General features: G+C 48.0%; 1 protein-coding gene across 2 annotated transcripts in view; it reads right to left on the reverse strand.

The window, feature by feature from the left end:
* The window catches only part of GRAP2 (GRB2 related adaptor protein 2), a 544,466-nt gene extending 525,697 nt beyond the window's left edge, over nucleotides 1–18,769 (reverse strand). For both annotated transcript variants that reach the window (XM_069652933.1, XM_069652932.1), the window contains exon 1: nucleotides 18,610–18,769. The gene's annotated coding sequence lies outside the window, so the exon portion shown is untranslated. The remainder of the gene's footprint in view (nucleotides 1–18,609) is intronic.
* Nucleotides 18,770–21,882: the final 3,113 nt, after the last annotated feature.

Consider the following 21,882-nt stretch of genomic DNA (forward strand, 5'->3'; position numbering starts at 1 on the left):
GCAGCATTACGAGGTACTGCCGGTGTTTCCATGATCCCCATTCCCATTAAGTCCCATAGGACTCAATGGGAAAGGGGATTAACACCATTCCGCCTCCGTGATTCCCAGGAAACCGGGGTTGTAATGCCCCGGTAATTCCGGGAATCACGGAGGTGGAATGGTAATACGAGTCCGGCGGTAACCAGGCGGTTTTACCGCCTCGGTTACCGCCGGACTCGTAATGAGGCCCAATGTTAAAACGTGAGGAAATAGAGCTACGAGACAAGATGGAAACAACCAATCTGATTAACCGTGTGTAAATAGGCTTGGAACGCAAGATGCTAAGAAATCGATACTGCTTTCAATGCTTAGTAGAATATTAGAAGCAGCATGCGCCAACTATATAGCTACCTCAAGAGGCACGTTAAACGAGTGCGACTCCATTTTGTAAAACAGAAATGGGCCCAGGCTGCCAGAGGCCTGGCAGGCCAGGTTTCACAACTCAGCCAGAACAGAGAGGAAGAGTGGAATCGTAACTCAACAGAGAGCGGCTCATGCCTGGGAAATCAAGGTCACCCAGAGAGGGGAGGAGAGCGTCAACTCGCAAGAACCAAACCTTAGAGCATACCAGCTCACCCGTGAAGGTCAAGATAAGAGAGGCCCAGGCAGGTGGTAGGGCCAAAGCAGAATTAAATACAATAAAAGCTGGAAAACTGAAGCAGATCCACGGTGAACAGACACGTGACCAGCCAGACACAAAGAGGTACCATTGCCTGATGTCATCCAGAACCCAAGATGCCATAGCTTTTCCCAATAAGAGACTACAGTCTCAAGGCCAAACCCAGCCAACTAATTGACACATAGCCCTAAGATACTGATTGATGGAAGGGAGGCAGGGTGAAAGTTGGTACACCAGGCCCTTGGGTGTCCATTCTGCATGCTGCTAATTAAAATGTGGATTTATCTCTAGTGGTGTAACCTGATCAATCACAATGGACCAAGTTATCTGGAGTACTATAGCTAGTAGAACCAATGAGACGTAGTACTTGTGATGACGTCAATCACGTGTGATGTAGTGGGATGAGCGTAGACGCCCACCAGATAAGAGTTATCCAATCCGCATGCCCTATTATCATATACAGATATAGCACCTTTACTTAAGTTACCTTTCCTAACCAATTATATTGCATGTTGATTTTTGTAGAGTTAGACGTCAATGATGACGAATATTGCCTATAAGAATTACTGTTCAACTGAAGTTCGAGGAAGTCAAAGCGAGACAGGTGATCGCAATGCTGCTGATTTCCATTTGTTTCTTTGTTTGATGTACTTGCCATTAAACAGACTTCCCTTTGCCAACTTACTGAGTCTTCCTTATTGAGTTGTGCTGGAGTATGTGAATCCTGCACCCCCTGTCCTTACAAGGTGCAACTATCTTGTATTACAAGTTCTAGAGGGTGAGCGCTGACCTATGGGCCCATCAGTGAATTCCTCCCCTCGAGAACACTTGGTAGCGTGAGGATGGTTTCGGCCATCGATTATAGATTATCGATTGATATAGTTATAAGACACCTTTAGACCGACGGCACAAAGTAACTCTGGGCCTTCGGTAAGATCACAAGTCCTTAGCCATTCCGGCTGAGTAGACTGAGAAGCTCCCCGTGGACAATGATAGAGTAAAATATTTTCTAAAAATCTGCAGTGGGTCTGAAGGAACCCGACTTTCCAAGCATAACCCTTCTCATTCCCACGGGCAGCAGATCGGACGAAAGCCTTAAAAGCAGGAAGAGGAAGGGGCGGTGATCCCGATGTTCCAGAGAGGAAACAATGCGATCGGTGAGTGAAGCAATACTTACTTTGGCAAATGTTGTGTAGGCATTAGAGCCAGTAAGGGAAAGGTAACGGTGGGCGGCGGAGAAAAAATAAACTAGTTGGGAGTAGAGAAGACTGTATATATATAAGGGGTTAATGACTTGAGCATAAGAAATAAAGAGTGGATACCAGGGGGGCACCTGAGAAAAAACGTAAGGATTACCAGGGGGGCACCTGAGAAAAAAAACGTAAGGATTTGCCTTGTTCCTGCACTTTAAAGAGTGGTCAGAAGGATCGTGAACCCAGAGCCCACAGTGGGGGCAAAATTTAGGCTACAATGACGATTAAAGACGGCATCAAAGGGGTTCGTTCACATCCCATGATGGGGTATTGATTAGAAGGCAGGTATACGTATGACCAGCTGGTGTCTGTCTAGTCTGTCAAACGTCTGTCATGTGCATTCTGTTGTGTGTCAAATGTAAAATAATTGAATTGGTGATTGTTTGAAATGCATTTTGGCTTTACGCGATTCTGTAACTAAGAGGGAATCGCCACTGAATTGATGAGTTTTGAGTAAATTGTTGGTATAAAATTTGGTGGGAAAAGATTGGATTGGAGCTTGCGTATTTGGTGCTCGCTCATACTGGTGAAGGATTAAGGAACTGTATGAATACTGCTAGTGACGAAATCAGAAATGGAGGAAGTTACCCCACTTGCACATTTATGCAAACAGTTGCCCAAGCATGCACCAAAGCTGAAAAAATACAGCCAAGAGTGGGTTAAGGGTAACGCAAATAAAATGTTTATGCCGTGGCCCCAGAAAGGGTGACTCTCTAAGGCTGTTTTGCAGCGTATGACTACCTTCCTACACGCCACATATACTGGCAAGAAGCTAGAGAAATGTCTTGCCGTCCCCAAACTTTGGAAAATATTCGAGCAGACGAAGGAGGAAGAACCACCCGCAAATTGGATATTAAATGTATATACAGAGGGGGGTGAGACGCCTACCGCGCCACCTACCCCGCCCTGAGCTAGTGATCGAAGGGAGTAAGTCAGAGGGTATTTACCCGCTAAGAGAACTTAAGGCAGCCACGGGGTACAGCAACCCAGCATATGAGTCGCCTACGTATAGTAGTGACGACATCAAAGAAAAAGAGCAGGAAAGTAATCTTGTCTCCGAAATCCCAAGGGACAAGGAGAGGCGCAGTGATGAAGGAAAGGATCAGGCACAGAGTAGTGCATCTCTCGAGAAAGAGAGAGAGGGTAGAAGTGGAAAGGAGATGATGAGGCAACATTTGCAAAAGACGAATGGATGGGAGGACAGATACTATTGAAATTAGATGGAAAAGGAAGTGATGATGTGAGGCCGAGGGAATGGGCTGACAAGGCGCAGAGAAGGGAAAAAGAGAAAGAAAAGGAAATGAGAAACGAGGGTAGGAAAGAAGGATAGGTTAAGGCGAGAACAACTATATCGCGAAGAGCAAGGAATACCGCTCAGTCGCACACAATACGCAGCCTATGAAAAGTACAGGCAGAATATGCTAAAGTTAGAGGAAGAAAGGAGAGTGCACGAAAGGAAAGTAAAAAAGCGGGAAGATGAGGAAAGTAGAAGGGCAAAGGAACATAGAAATGAACGGATGAGGGAAGTAGATAAGGCTAGAGAAGAAGCGAAGAAGCAAAAGGAAATAGTTGAGGAAATGGAACGTAAGCGCAGACAGAGGGCATGAGATCTTGAATATTTGTAGCAGGAAGTGATTAAACCCAATCCTACAGTAGAATGGGAAGACGTGGAAGAATTCTTTCCTGCAAGCGATGCAGTACCAGGTACAAGCGGGACAAATATTGAGGATGACTTTGACACCAGAAGCATTGGGGAAACAATTGATACAATCTATGATGAGATGGGGTTGGAACTAATTTACCAAGGGGGAAGGGAAGATGAGTGCTTAGAAAGCACTCAACTATATGACACAGAGGATGTCTCCCGAAGTAGTGGGAGCAGGGGACTGTCCCTAGACAGACTGGAGATTGGGCAGAACGAAGAAGATGCAAGAAGTTGTGTAAACTGGGAGTACTCAGGATCTGATTCCGGTGGGGAAACAGAGGATATAGCACATGAAGAAGGGAGACGGTGCGAAAAACGGCTCCCAGGGGACCAAGAGGTACGATGGTCAGATGCTAGTGGGTCCACAAGTAGGGCACCGAAGTCTGCCGCACAGTCCGGCCGACAAGAAGGAACGCCCCACGGTCAGAGGGGGGCGGAAGCATCTGCCTATGTAGACAGATTAAGGGCTTTGCCAGGTAGGCGGCAAGGCGGGAATGCCACCCCGGTGATAGACCGGAGGGCTATGGGGAAAGAGAAGGAGGACTGTCCATTCCAATTCCCGTTGCTAGAAAAGGGGGGAGCAAGACCACAATATATTCCATGGCCACACATGGACCGAGAGAACCTTAAAAATAAGCTTCCAATGCTGACGTCGGGAGCTGGAAAGTGGATACATGAGTTAGAGAATATGACGGGGGGTGTCACCTTAGCTATTGGGGACATAAAGGGCCTCCTAATTGCCATACTTGGTGAAAGAGCCGATGATGTATGGAAGCGGGTAGGCTATCCTAGGGTAACCCTAACTAACACCTCCCAGCACGGAGCGCCATTTAATAACTGTAGGGCAGCAGTGTGGAAAGCACTGTGACCACTATATCCAGACACGTCTGATAAGGAAGCTATAATGACTCAAACAATGAAAGAATCAGAGGATCTGTTTGTTGGAGGTGACTGGTGCCCCCCGCGCGCATCGCCGCAAGCCCCGGCACCAAGGACTGAGGCACACACGTCCGTCTTGGTTCGGGCTTCCCGGTCGCTCTGACGCGGCCGGGAAACACCCCGTTTATTTGTACTGCACGCGACGGCGTGCAACGTCACGCCGTCGCGTGTGCGCCCGTCATCGGGCAGCGCCACACTCCTCCTTTTTCGGGGAGAACCAACGATCACAATTCAACTATACACTGCAAACCAAACAACACTGCAAATAGAATAATTCACAAACCCCGATGCCATGAACACTCCATTATTAGCATCCACCCGGGTCCCCCTAGTTAACAGTTGTCACCCTTCTGATCATCAGCCAACTGTCCCAGCACGTAATCGGTGAGGCGAGCAGGTTTCCCTCGCCCAGCCCTCTGGGGGTACCTCCGGCTCGCCTCCGGCACGGGTGATCTGTCCACTGACGGGCCCCGGGCTGGGGACTCCGGCATGCAGGGTGGGTCTCCCTCGTCCTCCGGGACTCCTCCAAGGTCCGGATCAGGAGGTGGGTCAGTTCTGGGATCCCTAAGCTTTTTGAAGAAGCTTACATTGCGAGTTACTTCCGACTGGCCATCTGACGCAGTTACCATGGAGCCCCGGACCGCCACGACGTCCACTGGCTCAGGCTCGTACGGCAGGGAGAGCTTCCCATGCGGATGTCGATTGCGAATGAGGACCTCATCGCCCGGCTCCAGCTGTTGTGGGCGAAGCCCCCTCCGCACGTTCTCTTGCTCAATTCTCACTCGCCGGTCCATTTTGACTCGTTGGTCATCGATCACCGCAGGCTCTTGTTCTCCGACCTCTGGCAACAACCCTCGAGGACACCTCCTGAACATCGCCTCCGCCGGGGCCACCCCCGTGGACGCATAGGGCGTGGTGCGGTATACCCTCAAGAATTGGTAAAGGGCTCTCTGTAGGGACTGCCCCTGTCCTTGTGCGATCCTAAAGGTCTTATTGAGAGTCCTCATCAAACGCTCTGCTTCTCCATTTGCTCGAGGCCAGAGAGGCGTGATCTTCCAGTGCACCACCCCACAGCTCACCGTTAGTTCTGCAAACCGTTCACCCTGGAATGGCACACCATTGTCCGAGCACAGCATGTGTGGAAACCCATGAGCCGCAAACAACTTTTCCACAGCCACAACCACTGCTCGAACGCCACGGACTCCACGAACTCCACCTCGGGGTACCTGGAGTACTCGTCAACCAAGACCAGGAAGTGGGTGCCCATGGTGGTGGACCCTAAATCGGCATGAACCACCTCCCATGGATGGGTCCCCCTCGGCATTACCTCGATGACTGGCTCCCGCTGTACAGGCGATGCTGCCTGGCACCAGACACAAGCCGCCACAAAGTCATCTACCTTGCGTTCCAGCTCGGGGAATCACACCTTCATCCGGAGGCGGGCCTTGGTCTTGGCGGCCCCTTGATGACCCCGGTGCGCCAGTGCAATCACCTCGCCCACCTTTGACTGGGGAACTACAATCCGATCACCCCGAAGTAACAGGCCCGATGTTGAGAAGGACAGTTCTTCGCGGACCTTCCCTAGTTGCTCCAACCCAGTCCGTGCCTCCTGAGTGCGCCCAGCCAGGGCCTCGAGCGCTGACTTCCAGGAGCTTTGCTGCATGGACTGCCTCAGCACCTTGAAACACTCATCCTGTGCCACCGCAGCCTCCAGCTCCTGAAGAGGCATGGCATTCGGCGTGGCTGCTTCCACCACGACTCGGACATGCTCCTCAGCTTCTTCTTCACAGGCGTCTCGGTCCCCTCCTCCAGGCACCCCGGGGTGTCTGGAGAGATAGTCAGCTGCGTTATTTGCCCCCGGTCGGTATACCAGAGTCACCCCATACTCCAAAAGAGCCATCATCCACCTTTCAATGCGTGCTGGCAGCTTGGATGATGACCCTGCTAGGATGGGCAGCAGTGGCTTGTGGTCAGTTACCACCGTCACCGGGCATCCGAGTACATAGAGCCGGAAGTGGCGGCATCCCCACAGCACTGCCAGCGCCTCGCGCTCAATCTGCGAGTATCGTTGTTCGGCGTCCGACAGTGCTTTGCTGGCATACGCAACTGGCCGGACGCCGCCGTCACGGTCAATCTGTGTCAATACAGCACCCAGGCCAAATTGGCTGGCGTCGACGATGATCTCCGACGGTAATGCAGGATCAAAGAACGACATAGTGTCCTCGGCCGTGAGGGCACTTCTAATGTCATCAAAAGCCGCCTGCTCCAATGGGCCCCAATTGCAGACGGTGTCTTTTCTTGTCAGGGCCCTGAGAGGCTCAGACCTGGATGCCAGGTTCTTGATGAACCGCCCACAGTAAGTGACCATGCCCAAGAAGCTTCGCATCTCCGACACAGACTCCGGTGGTTGTGCCCTCTGTATGTCCAGTACCTTTTTGGGGTCAGGAGACACCCCCCCCTCCTTGAACACAAACCCAAAGAACTCCAGGGAGGGGCGTAGAAACTCGCACTTCTCCTTATGGAGGGTGAGTCCCAACGACCGCAGCCTCGAATGTCCTCGCCAAACGCCTCAGATGGTCGACCTCCGTCCTCGCAAACACCAGAATGTCATTGCTTATGTTCGAGACGCCCTCGAGGTCAGCTAGGGTACCCCGAATGATGTTCTGAAATACTTCAGCCGCCGAGGACACCCCAAAGCTCAGCCTCTTATAGCGATATAATCCCCGGTGTGTGGTGAAAGTGGTAATATACCTTGACTCGGGGTGGAGGACAACCTGGTGATAGCCGGCCCGGAGGTTGAGTTTCGAGAAGAACCGAGCGCCCTGCACCTCCGCAATGATGTCATCCAGCGTCGGGGTGAGGTGCCTCTCCCTCTTGATGGCCTTGTTGGGGATCCTCATGTCCACACAGATCCTGACTGCGCCCGGTTGTTTGAGTTTCCTTGCCACCACTATAGGGGACACCCAGGGAGTCGGGCCCTCCACCTTTTCTATGATGTCTAGATCGACGAGGCTGTCCAGTTCTTTGTCGACCTGCTCACGGAGGTGGAATGGTACCCTCTGATGTTTCAGGGCGATCGGCTGTACCGACTCATCGATGTGCAGCCGCACCGGCTCCCCGGCCATCCGCCCGATCCCCTTGAACAGAGCATCATGCTTCTCCAGTAAGTCATTAATGTCTTCCAGGTAGACGGAGTACGCGAAGCTGAAGATGCCGTGTGCTCCGTCCTGGTCCTCGGTGTCACTCATGAGTTTGAGCGCACAGGCACCCCCAAAATGTTGACCAGGAGCCGCAACTCAAACAGCCAGTCCAAAATGACCCTCAGCATGGACCACCCCTGGATACAGTCACCTGCAGCACACCTCTGTGATGATGAAGAGGATGAAGGCTGGTGAGGCCACCAGGATGATGATGAAGGGGATAAAAAAGGCACTCTGCCTTTAGCTGTTCCAAAAATTGTGCCAAAGGACAAATAGGCTATGCAGGCCCAGCCAAGATGGGCCTTCTCCTTGCTTCCACTCGACGTAGAAAACGCAAAATTGAGTCTATGCACTATTCGGGGATAACCTCATGTAGATGTAGCTATCAGCTACCAGGATTTCCAAAAATTAGGCCTGGGGTCGCTTCAGGGCTCAAACCGGAGCCTCCCGAAGTCCCACAGCCTGTTGCACAAAATGGCCGCCAGCCGCGTGGGCAACGCACTACCCGCGGCGTGAAACGAAGTCTGTACTCCGACCTCGTTTCGGTGAAAAATTGTTCCGATGATCACCGCCGGGCCTGGGCATCGTTTCCCCCACTCGTCGCCACTGTTGGGGGTGACTGGCGCCCCCCGCGCGCATCGCCGCAAGCCCCGGCACCAAGGACTGAGGCACGCACATCCGTCTTGGTTCGGGCTTCCCGGTCACTCTGACGCGGCCGGGAAACGCCCCGTTTATTTGTACTGCACACGACGGCGTGCAACGTCACGCCGTCGCGTGCACGCCCGTCATCGGACAGCGCCACACTGTTGATTTATATCCAGAATTTTCAAGGCGCGTGGGTACTCGAAACGCATGAGTCTTGGACGAAATCTATCCCCGTATTCTACCATATATTGTGCCAAGGGTTGCCAGAACCGGTGCAAAAACAGCTTAAGAAATTGGTAGGAATAGAAGCTAAATCATGGGCCGAAATACAGTTGAGAATTGCACACTATTGTAGATTGTTGCAAGAAAAGAATCAGAAAAAGGAGGCAACTCGTAAGGGAGAGGAGGCAAAGCTGGTACAAAAGAAGCTCTCGAAGTATGCTCTCGAGGGAGCCATGCTCACCAGTCCAGCCGAACCAAGCACACAGCAAGCGACTAACCCATCGCAGAGTAATCAGGGTAACACAGGATTTTACCCAAGGGGAAGGGGCTTTGGAATTAGAGGATGGCAGAGTAATCAGGGAGGGTTTCGAGGTAACCAAGGAGGTTTTCAGAATGTTCAAGGTGGCTTTCAGAACGCACAGATGGGCGGTCCAGCTATGCCAGATGGACAAATGGCCCGACCACCGCCAGTGTGTTGGTTGTGTGGAATGACAGGACACATGGTCGCGCATGTGCAGAAGCCAAGGCATGTGGCAAAACAGCCAAGGGATGGGGACAGGCATGGTGAATCAACCTGCCGCCCCACAGCAGGGCAGTGCACAAAATTACGCAGTGCAGCGCAGGCGTCAGGCGCGCAGCAAAGTGCACAGCAAACGGGTCAACCACCGAACATGGGGAATTTGCCACAGGGACAACCCCAGCAGGCGCCCCACAGATGGTACAGGGTAATAATTCCAGAGGGGAAGTTAACCCTCGAAATGGGAGAGCACACAAGTGTACAGTGGACCGAAACTGTACATGAAATAGGACAGCTCACGGGGGACTCTGATGTGCTCTATCCTATCAGTGACACCAGACCCTATCAGGGAACCAAGGGTGAATGTCACCATAGGGGGGAAAGAATATTCATTCTTAGTTGACACGGTTTCAGCGCGCTCGTGCATACGAGAAGGCATGTTTTCCTTGTCCGGCGAGGCTATAGATACTCAGAGTTTCACTGGAGCTCATAGTAGAGCTCCCTTTACAGACACACTCCCAGTTTTGGTGGGAGAGCGGGAAATGAATGTACCCCTATTATATTCACGTCAGACCCCAGTAAATATTCTGGGTCGGGACCTGATGACTAAATTAAACATGACCATCTCGTTTAACGAGAATGGTATAGTGTGCTCCACCCCAGGAATGCATTATTCAAATGTGTGCAAAATGATCAGAGCATACTCAGGACGTGTAGCAATGAGACCTACACCATTAGAACCAGAAGTTTTCGCATATGGTGTGCGGGTGCTTATGGAGGGGTTGCCAGGCCTCGCAGGCAAGACTACGAGAACCCCTGATGAGTTTCTATTCAGACCAAGAATACCCATGCACGAAGAGGAGCGACAAGTATTTTCCTTAATAATACAATCTGCCATAGTGCGAGGAAAAGTGGTATTGGTTGAAGGAAATGACAATGAAGGCAGACAATGGTGTGCGGTTATCGCCATTGAAGAAGGGTATCAAGTGACTGACGTCACCAATGACGATCTGTTCGAAGAGCACCTTGACCTAGAGGAAACAAGGGTAGAAGAGAGTCTCATATTCTAGGTTAAAATGATCAAAAGGGAAGTGCCACAGAGAATGATGTTGGCACTGATACGTCCAGAGTACTTTGATGATGACATGGCCCAAGTGCCTGCCGCAGTATGGACTACAGGGCCCTATGACGTAGTTCTCCTGAAGGGGGCAGGTGAAGTAAAAATTAAACTTAAACCAGGAGCAATTTTGCCACGAGCGCTACAATATCCCATGTCCAGAGAGGCAGATGAAGGGATCGCGAAGACAATCTCCGCCATGATGGAGCAGGGCATCCTAGTGACATCAGAATCACATTGCAACATGGTGATTTATCCTGTCAAGAAATCAAAGGGAGGGTCATATCTTTTAATCCAAGATTTACAAGCATTAAACGACATAGTTGAAGCTGAGTTCCCTCTAGTCCCTAATCCATCCACAATATTATGCAATATACCAACTGAAGCAAAATATTTCACGGTGATCGATATGAAAAATGCGTTTGTCTCGATTCCATTGCACCGTGACTCACAAGACCTGACGTCATTCACTTTAAGACAAATGCGTCTGAAAAGCACACAGGGGTACTGAGAGTCCCCGTCAATCTTCCACAGAGTCCTGCAAATGGACCTAAGCAACATTGCGGTGGACAGTGTTGTTTTGCAGTATGTAGATGACATTCTGATCTGCAGCACCACTGAAGAGCAATGCAGGCGCAACTCTGTGCAGCTATTGACTATACTGGCTGAGAAGGGATACAAGGTTGATAAGGAGAAGTTGCAGTACAGTCAGCCAGAAGTGTTATACATAGGTCAACTGATCTCTCATGGGGGGAAAAAGGTAACCCCAGAAAGGGCTGAAGCCATCATGAACACGGCCAAGCTGCGCACGATAAAACAAATGCAAAGCTTTTTAGGCCTGTGCAATTACGTCAGAGCATGGGTCTTTGACTACAGTTCATACACCAAGCCCTAAAGAAGGCCCTGGCGAAAAAGGAAGATATCGAATGGACTGAGGCGATGGAAAAGGGGTTCACAGAGCTTTAGGGGGCAATTTGTAAGGCCCCAGTTCTCGGGATTCCTAATTATGCAGAGGAATTCTACCTGTTCTCACATAACAATGGTAATTTTATGACGATAGAGCTCCCGCAGCGAACCTTGCTGGGGTACAAGCCCCTAGCATATTACCGCGGGAATCTGGATCCAGTCATGAAGGGCCACTTCCCATGCAAACAAAACCTAGCTGTTGCCGCATTCGCTATCGAAAAGGCATCATCCATTGTGATGGGTGCTCCATGACACTGTATGTTGAGCACTCACTGTTCGCCATACTAGAGAAGCCTAAGGGCACACTGACATCTCAAAGAGCATCCGCCTATGAGGTGATTATTTCCAACCCATCGATCAAAATAGTGCGATGTAAAACTGTGAATCCAGCTACGTTCATAGCAGAGCCAGTCACAGAGGGAGAACCTATACACGACTGTGCAAACTATGAGGAATTCTATAATGAGATCCCCAGGGTAAAAGAAAATGCCCTGGCAAGTGGAGGGATCCTCTTTATTGACGGGTCTTCGAGAATCGACCAAGAAGACAGACAAAGGTATACAGGCGTGGCCGTGGTAAAACACCTAGCAAATGGAGAGTTTCGAGTACTCGTTAGTGCACGAATACCATCTCATTATTCAGCACAGGCGGCAGAACTATTGGCACTGATACTCACCATTGAGAATCATGCAGACCACGAAGTAACAGTGTACAGTGACTCCGCCTGACCAGTACATGCAGGTCTGGCGCCCTGGAAAAGGAGGGGCTACCTTCGAGCAGACGGCACGCCAATGCAACATGCAGCCCTATTGGACAGGCTGATAAAAGCACTACAGCTCCCAGTGGGCATAGCGGTCGTGAAATACGCCGCTCATACCAAGGGGACGGATTTCGTGTCACATGGAAACCATGAAGTGGACAGGGAAGCCAAACGTATGGCATCCAAGAATGGAACAATCATGGACGTGGAGGTGGCACGTACCCATGAGCGGATGATTGTGGCGCGAGCCACACCAGAGGCTTATAGCAATATGGGGCCGACTCAGCTAATGGAGCTCCAGGGGGAGGCACCTCAAGAGGAGAAAAATCTGTGGAAACGTTGAGGGTGTTCTTTAAACCCCTCTGACGGGTTATGCAGGCAAGACGCCACTGGTAAACCAGTAATGCCTGTTGCCCTTCTAAAGGTAGCGCTAGAACAACTTCACTACCCCATACACATGTCAAAAGAAACCCTAGCTGCAATGCTCGCGGAAGACTGGTTCACACCGAATTTAGCGGAGCACGTAGCATTTTTTATGGTGAACTGCATTATCTGCCAGCAATTCACCGCTGGGCACACATTAAAAGTAGTGAGAGGAATCATTCCCAGACCAAATGGACCATTCCAGCACCTGCATATCGACTACATTGACATGATTCAAGTGTGCAGCGGGTACAGGTATTTAATTGTGGTGGTGTGTCCATTCTCTAGATGGATAGAGGCAGGCCCCTGTACACACCCCGATGCTACCTGTGCTGCCAAGTTCCTGGTAAGAGAAGTGTTCCCTGGATGGGGTGTGTGCGAGGTAATGAGATCAGATAATGGGGCCCACTTTGTAAATTCAGTTTTTGAACAGATTAGTTTGTTGATTGGTATAAAGCACAAGTTCTCGTCGCCGTATCTTCCTGAGGGGGATGGGATATGTGAACGGATCAACGGCTTGCTTAAGGGAAGGATAGCCAAGTTGAAGCTCACATTAAAGAAGGGATGGCTGCAATGTTTACCATTGGCATTGTATGCCCTTCGGAACCAACCAGGCTCCGACCATCATATCATGCCGCACAAGATAGTTACAGGCAGAAGGATGAGGACCCCTTTTACCCCCCGAGATAGAGCTAGTTGTGATGCCCAGCCAACTAGAGAAGTTCTGGGAACAGAGATGCAAAAGTACATTGACTGTATGACATCCAGTGCCTCTGTCATTACAGGCCAGTTGCAACGACGGCGAAAGGGGGACGGCGCAGCACGAAACACAACAGGAAGTGCTGAAGCAGACACCGAGCAAAGTGTGCATGCGCCCCTTGTCTTCCCTGGTGACAGCATGTTAGTGAAGAACTTTACCAGGAAAAGGTGGGACGAGCCAAGCTTTAATGGCCCGTTCATCGTAGAAGACTGCACCCCATCCGCCGTCAAGCTCAGGGCAGAAGGGCATGGATTTTCCTAAATTACATTAAACCCTTCATAGGAGAGAGCCCTCCAGCTACATCTAACTGCGAAGAATCTACAGACAACGAGGAAGAACCTCAGCACGTGCAGACAAGATCCATGGTGAGGAAGAAGGACGCATGAGCAGCAAAACAAACGGCAACAGAATCCAGTAAAATTGTGGCTTTCAAAACAAGACATTTCCTCAAACCAAATGAAGGATGATAAAAGGACAATAATATGGACATTCGGAGCAAGCAAAGTTACGGAGTAAAGGAAGAGAAACGCACGTCCAAAGCTGCAGTAACGCTACTCAAATGAACGTAAAGCCACACAAATCATTGAAAAGGCCCTAAGACTCTGAAAAGAATAAAAAAGGGGACATTTCTGAGAACCAAAATGATATCCTGAAGCAACCAGTATCAAGACTTTGTTCATAGAACTTATGGTATCCCCCAGTAGAAATATTACAAAGGATGTGCTTTCCTGTTTTCGGCTAGTATTAGAGACATATCCATCACTTGTAGGGAGAGAAGCCAGCATCCCGGATTTCATCTAAGATCCAGCTAACAGGAAGATAATACGTCAACTGCTGACTGTCCTCGCGGAGGCTTTTGCCGAAGTACCAGAGTACTGGAAATAAGGAGAAATGCTCCCACCTCAAGTGATCATCGATGAACTGACATACACCTTATTTTTCCAAGTCGTAGAGGAGTGCCCAGGACTCGTCGGGAGAACCACAGATACCCTAACCTTCATCAGAGACCCAAGAAACAACGAATTCCTGAACTGAGTGTGGTACAAACTAAACTACATGGTCGCAATCCACGCAGCAGGAAAGTGTAAAAACTGTTCACGTCACAAAAAAGGCCTATGATCTAGAGACCAGAAAATCAGAACTAATGTCATTGTCACCAGAAGACAGCAGATATGCATACCGTGTCTTCTTTCACCTCATTGAGAACTTTCCAGAACTAGTGGGTAGACCAAACAATGTTGACGTACCTGCATTCCTCAAAGACCCAGTAAAGAACGCACAATTAAACAGGCTCCTGAGAGCCATCATAGCACAGCTAAGAAGCAATTATGGTCATCCCCTGCTGAGGAGAGCCTTAGAAAGAGGAGATCCACAGTGAGACTTTCCGCCGTGGAGCAGATCAAGGAGAGAGACACTGTTCTTCAACTAGTCGCCGAGAGACCGAGCGAAAGGAGCGGACACAAGAACTTCACCGTTTTATTTTCATTTTTTTTCATTTTTCTCATTTTTTCCTATTTTTCGTGTGTTCACTTCTATTTTTATTTTTGCTTTATTTTTACAGCATTTTATTTTTGTGTGATTTTTTGCAGTTTCATCCAATTATTCCTTCGCAGTGAACAGGTTCCAACATGTCCTCTGGACCAAAACAAATTCGAGGCGTGCATTGGGACCTCACCTACTATAGATACGCATCATTAATGTGATGTACCAAAAGTTGCTAGCCTAACCTTTTTTCCCATAGCCTAGCAAACAAAACCATGCTGCATACTCAGAGACTATCGTCATCACCCGCAAGAGAGGGGATGCTCGAAAAGCACTCGACACTTTAGTAATAATAAACGTTTGAACTGTGAGATCGGAGCAAGCAAAGAATAAATAATTGACTATGGACTCGATCGAAATGGGGGACCAGAACAGCAACATAGTTTTACCCCCAGCAGAAGGGCACCCCCCACACCCCTGGTAGAAAATGCTGCAAACTATCATTCCAAACTATTATGTGCATATGTACAATGATCGTTATTGTTTTTCTATTATTAACAATCAGGACTGCTTTCTTTATTGGTGCACTAAGTGTCCCCCTATCAGTGCACCCACTGGATAATGAACGTCAGGGGCCTACGAAAGCACCCAGACCCTATATAGTGATTCCAGTTCCAAGAAAAGCTAATGATGAAGCAAATGAATTAAAATTGAATGTAATTAGCAGAGATACGTATTCACATGAGGTGATGAATGAGAGAAAAAGCTGGAGACAGGGTCAGCATGGAATGAATGATAATGTAGCACTGACCACGGCACGCACCCACACACAGAATGCACACAAACAAGGGCAAGTGTCAATGGCTGCAAGGCCTCCAACGAAGGCAGCGGAGAAGAAGAGACTGTCTGCCAAACATTCAATTCTAGAGAATAGTGGAAGTGACCAAGAAAAGTCGAGGGGAATACCAAAGACGGAGGGAATTGCAAAATCCCTCAAAAGAACAGAAGTGGACACATAAGAATTCACAGAGAAGACACAAATGTTAATAGACTACGGCCCTCATTACGACCCAGGCGTTGGACCATGGTGCTAATAGCACCATGGTCCATGCCGGTAACTTACCGACTCCGCCATGGCTAAAAGACCATAACTTACTGGATCCTAAACAGTCAGGATTTATTTTTGGGTTTGGGACACGGCCTGATGCATTTATCAGCCTAGCCATACAACATTAAGGTATTAGTAGAAAACATCCCGTCTAAATAGCCTTTATAGACTATAAACTGGCTTTTGACACTGTTTCTCAATCTATGCTTTGGAATAATTTAAGAGATACTGGTTGCCCTTCCAAATTGCTTAACCTATTACAGCAATTCTACATAGGAACTTCTGTCTAAGTAAAATTGAATAGACAGGGACTTTTAACAAGACCAATCCTTACAAATGTCAGCCTTAAACAAGGGTGTTTGTTAGTGTCCACGTTATTTAACTTTTATATTCAAGACATAAATAAACATCGCTATATAGTAAGATCATTCCCCCCAAAAATTAACCAAAACATTGTGGGGTATTTGTTGTATGCGGATGATCTTATAATCCTAGACCAGACACCAATTGGACTGCACAGGTCCTTGTGTGCATTAGAAAACTATGCAAAAGAAAATAACTTACAGATAAAAATGGCCAAATCGAACATAATGATTGCTGGAGGTAAACGCTCTTCTTTAAACTAGGGGACTAAGCTCTGGACCATTGATGGTAAACAAAAACAAATAATTAAAATGTATAAATACTTCCGAAAAAACATAAATGACAGCAAGGCAGAAATCCCATACAAAGAAGTGAAGCATAAGATGGCTATGCTATGCTCACAAGCTAAATATATACAGAGAAAGTATAGCAAGTCCTTGTGTTTACCCATCATCATGTACTATAGACAGAAGGTTATCCCAACTATCACATATGGAGCTGCAAGCAAATTAGCTAGCGATCATCCAGACTGGACATATTTGGAGGGAGTATATTGGAAAAACGCTTTGAGACTCCCTAAAAGTTGTCCTATGCCTGTCATACGTTACGAATTAGGGTTGCCATTCCTAAAAGCGGTTGTCAACTGGAATGGACTTTTAATGTACGACAAATGTACAAACGAAGATTATATGCACACACGGCTATTAACATCATATCACAGGCTTTTTCAGATGAGACATGTTGAACATCTGGGAAATATCCTGCAGGAAAATAATGATTGAGGCCAATATTAGTGGTGAGTTATTAACATGCAACCCCAATCGAGCCAAACAGAAACTCTGGTTGTCACATTGGACAAAAACGATATCTGAATGTGAAAAATACCAGATCTTCAAAATGCATAACTTTGGAATGAAAAAAAAAAATAACATCCCGAAATATTTAGAAAGACATCCTGATATACATTATCAATCCAAAATTATGAGATTTCGTTTTGACTTATGGCCCACAAGAGCAAGGAAAGCTGTGTGGTTCAAAGATAAGAAATTTAATAGGACATGTAGATATTGTAAAAATTAAACAAATATTGAGACTTTAAAACATATAATGCTTGAGTGTCAAGCCCTTGATAAGTTAAGAAAGGAATACTTTTTGAAATTTTTCAGTGATTACAGGCTTTTAAATACGAATACCGTGTGGGTGAGAATGTGTAATGCACAGCATATATCACTGAATATAGCGATACCTTGAGAGAATACAACAAAATGAATATCAAAACGAATTCACCCAACTGTCATGGTGACCAGGAAAAAGACTATGGGCCTCATTACGACCCTGGCCCTAAGTGTTTAACGGCGCCGTAAAAGGCTGCGGCGCCGTTAAACACTTAGCGCCTTACTACGAGGTCCCTTTGCTGGACCCGACCTGAACGGCTGGTCTAGACCAGTCGTTAAAGTAGGGACCCGCAAAGGGACCTTGGTGCTAAGTACGGTACCGCAATTTGCGGTACCGTACTTAGCGCCTTCCCCAGTCCCATTGAGCCCTATGGGGCAAAAATGGGAATGGGGAAGGGCCAATGTTCAATGGTGAATTACCGCCCCGCCAACCTTGGAATGGGATGGTAATTCCCCATTGAACATTGGCGGACTTGTTATGATACCAGCACCAACCATGGTGCTAATAGCGCCATGGTTTAGCACCAGTATCGTTATGAGGGCCTATGTCCAAAATCCATTATCAAATGTCGAAAATGTCGAAAATGTAGTAGTCATGGGTAATGTTTATTTATGAATATGTTGTGGAACTTGTGACTAGATGCCTCAACAAACATTATATTGTGTTTTTAAATGTACATTTATTGTAACATTGTTAACATGTACATTGTGTGTATAAAAATTCTAAAGTGATATTTATAAAGTTGCCTTTCCAACTAAATTAAATTTTAAAAAAACGTGTTTTTGGAGTTTCATTTTTTAATAAAAAAATAGGCAAAATAATACATGTGCTTATGTTTTCTTCCTGAATTGAACATTTCTTAATTTTCATTGTTTACAATATTTTCAGGGAGATGTTAGCTTTACTTCATTTGTATTACCACCTAATTTTCAGTCTGGGTTATTACTGACAAACAGAACACACTTCTGCAGGGCAAGTCATTAGCAACTCTCATTCTGAACCAGCTTCACCCCCCAACCCAACCCCCCCCCCCCTTTATCAAAGGGAAAACATAGCTTATTCAGTCCAACCTGTTGGCCTTTGCAAAACACTGGCCCTGTCTTGCCCTCCAAGCGTATCGGCTAAACATACGAGTGACTTCACCTCAGCCCCATTGGCATTTCACGCACTGGTGTAACAATTTAACTCAATTTCAAGCATGCCAGTGAGTCTTTCAGAATCAGCATCCAGCGCTACACTACACACCTGACTACTATTTTGGCTCAACGTTCTTCTTCTGAGACAAAACATTGAGAGAACAGTACCAAATACTTACACTTGCCGAGTGTCTTCTTTTGAGCCGCCAACACCCAAAGTTGGTCTGGAACTTTCCACGTCAGCGACTGGTGCAGCTGAACCTGCACTTTACGAAAACGCGCGCCCCCTTTACCCAAGAGGGAACCCCTTGGCAGATTATGGGCCCCTCCCCGCCACGGGGAATGCGTGCTGCGCTTCGGCGAATCGAGGACAAGCCACGTGTGAAGTCGCCCAATCTTGAGCAAACCGAGAAAAAAAGAGGAAACCGCACAGGAACTCGCAGAGAGAGCAAGAGACGAGTACAGAAGTACAACAATATATGAAAATGTTCATTTTTTTGAGCGAGCAGGAGTAAAGAAAGTGGTCTTTTTCCGAATTTTGACTTTCTGCAGATCTGAACACAGGATAGGTGCTAAGGGGACAGGTGTCAACTCGCAGTGAGCGGGGCATCGTCTAAGCTGCAAGCCATTTATATGTAGGGCGTTAGAGAGGTGCTTCTTATCCTGAACACAGCTTTCAGGGGTTCCTTTCAGTCAGCAAACCTTCATTCAGTGGTGAAAAAGTTACATAAAAAAGATAATGGAACTGTTGCTTTTCATTCCAAAAGCACAAGCATTTACATGCTTGCCAACATTCTGTGACCAAAAAGATGAAGGATTTTTCAAGTTTGAAAAATTATAATTCCCATAACAATGACATCACAGGAAAATACAAAACATACAAACAGCACAACATGGAAAGATGTTGAGATGTAAAAAATGTATAATTCTGAATGGTAACACCAAATTGTCGGCAGATGCTGTGTGATGTACCGTGTACACTCTGCCACTTGCTTTCACTGGTGGTTCAACTAAGGGTTTCCCCAGCAAGGTGCAGGACAGAGTGAGTCAAGTAGCCGTCAGGTCAGTGGATTGGTCGGAGTGCAATCAAAGTAATTACCTCCACATCCACTCTTCCTCATCACAGTACTTACCTCATGAGGCACCCGCCTCCGACACAGGACCTTCTTCTATTTCTTCTTATTTCTATAACTCCTCCCCCACACCCACGTCACTTAGTTTAATTTTTCCTGCCTCCGGCAGGTTGGGCTTGTTTTTTCTTCCCGGCGGGGCGCTGGCCCCCTGGTGGGGCTGTGTGGCGGGGCCTTCGGCTCCTTCAGGTGTGGCAAGACTCCTGGGTTCCCTGCGGGGCTTGGGACCCGGTTGAGTCAGGCTGCCTTGCCTGGTGTCTGCTGCGCTTTGGCCAGCGCAGGGCATCGTGGCCCGGGTTCTGGGAGAACTGACCCGGGTTAAGGTAAGGAGAAGGGGGGGCATGTTTTTCCTGTTGCATGGCCATGCTGCATGGGCGGCTGTGCACGGATTGGCGGCTCCTTTTTCTTGTTTGAGCCACGTGCTTCGGAGGAGGGTGGGCTCCTCCTCTGGTGCTGCAGGCATGTTGCCATAGGAATTAATTGATGTTGTTCCTATTGGTTGTTGTTCTTTCTGGCCTCTATTTGAATGTGGGAGAGGCACGTTAGCAATTGTTTGTATGTGGAGCCTTGATTTGGTGTACAGGGGTTTTTGGTGAAGCAGGCTTCCTTGGTCACTGTCTTTGAGCTTACTCAACATGGGAAAACATTCTGCAAAGAGCAGGCATCTGGTCCTGTCTTCTTCTTCTTCGTCTTCCTCTTCTCCTGATTTACACAGAAAGAGAAAGAAGAAGGCTAAGCGTTTTTTCCCTGACCAGAAAGGAGTTGAAGAAGCTGCTTAAGCATCGTAGAGGGAGTCGCACACGTGCTCATGGACACAAGCGCAGGCGTCTGTCTTCCTCATCCTCCTCTTCTTCTGGCGCTGAGTCATCGGCCTCTTCTTGTTCCTCTTCGGCTGATGCTGAAGGGAAATATCTGGACAGAGAGGGAGTGGAGGAGGTGCTGGCTCAAGTTGGGGATTGCATGGGATTTTCAGAGCCCCTGGTGCCGGTGGAGGGGGCCGACCCTTCTATTCGCCAGTATAGGCATACTGTCAGGCGAGTACAAAGGCAGCGAATATGGCAAGGGAAATGTGCACTAAATCACACAGTGAATAGCTTTGAATTAAACTACGTGCACACAGGAACAACGACTCATGTATGCTAGAACCCAGGAGTGCAAATAGAGTGTGACAACAAAACCAATATATGAAAAGGGATGTGGGGTAAGCACCTGACCGCGAGGAAAGTCGGCAAGCGCCTTACCCCCAATTGCTGTTACAGGTACTGACAGCGCTAAACCCACGTGGAGGGCAAGCAATGACAGGATCTGTGAACTAACACTCTTGATGGTATTAAATAAGGGAACTAAAGAACTGTACTCACGAGGACGAGATAAACCTCTTGAATGTCAGCTAGCCCACGAATCCTGTTGATGAAACTGGGACCCAGAAAGGCTAGAACAGCAATGGGAGGAAAACTAAATACCTAAGTTGGAATAGTGATTACAAATTAGTGAGGAAAACATAAGCATTCACACAGGAGCTAGCTACAACCGCACACCACACCTAATAATCAAATGGGAAATAAATGCAGAAGTGCAATGGAAAACATGGAATGGATCCCAATAGAAAGTAAGGATCAGGAGCAGGGAAAAACGAAATAACCAATGCAAACTTCTCCCTACCCCTCCAAGGAAAAGACAGGAAGCTAATCTAAGAGGAAGGCTAAGGCATACGGGTTTACAGCAGCAAAGGACAGAGTCAAAGAAATATAGAACACAGACAAACTGGGCTGCATCTAAAAGGGGAAAGCACTGAGAAATGCTGCCTGCAAACAGAGGAAGACAAAAAGGGAATCAAGGGAGCAGAAATCAATTAGCGCATGAATCCGAGATTCAGGGCGGAGGAACAAGAAAACAGGAACTAGGTACAAAGGCAAGGAACAAGGGACTAGTCACAACAGGAACACTGCAAACGATGACCAGCGCTGGACTGAAGTAAGACTGAGGCTTTTAAAGCTGCTTAACGAGCACACGCCTCAGGTGTGCTGATTGCTGCACCTGCAGCCACAGCTGTTACCTATCCTCCACCCATCCTTGTCCTGCAAGGGTGGAGGTGGAGCAGTGGGCCAGGCATTCTGGGAAGCATAGTCATTTGATTAAAGAAGCATGCTGGCTGCCAAAAACCTGGAATGGATCCGGAAGGGAAGTAACTTGGAAAATAGGGATTTAGCGCTCCCAATTCATCACAGCACTGTAGCATAAGGTTCGGAGGAAGGAAGGAAAGGTCCAGTAGGGAATAAACCCCAAATCATGCCCCCAAGTGGTGGGAACGGGAGCGAAGGG

This window comes from Ambystoma mexicanum, chromosome 3q, assembly GCF_040938575.1.
Source record: "Ambystoma mexicanum isolate Mex_15411 chromosome 3q, UKY_AmexF1_1, whole genome shotgun sequence".
Taxonomy (NCBI): domain Eukaryota; kingdom Metazoa; phylum Chordata; class Amphibia; order Caudata; family Ambystomatidae; genus Ambystoma; species Ambystoma mexicanum.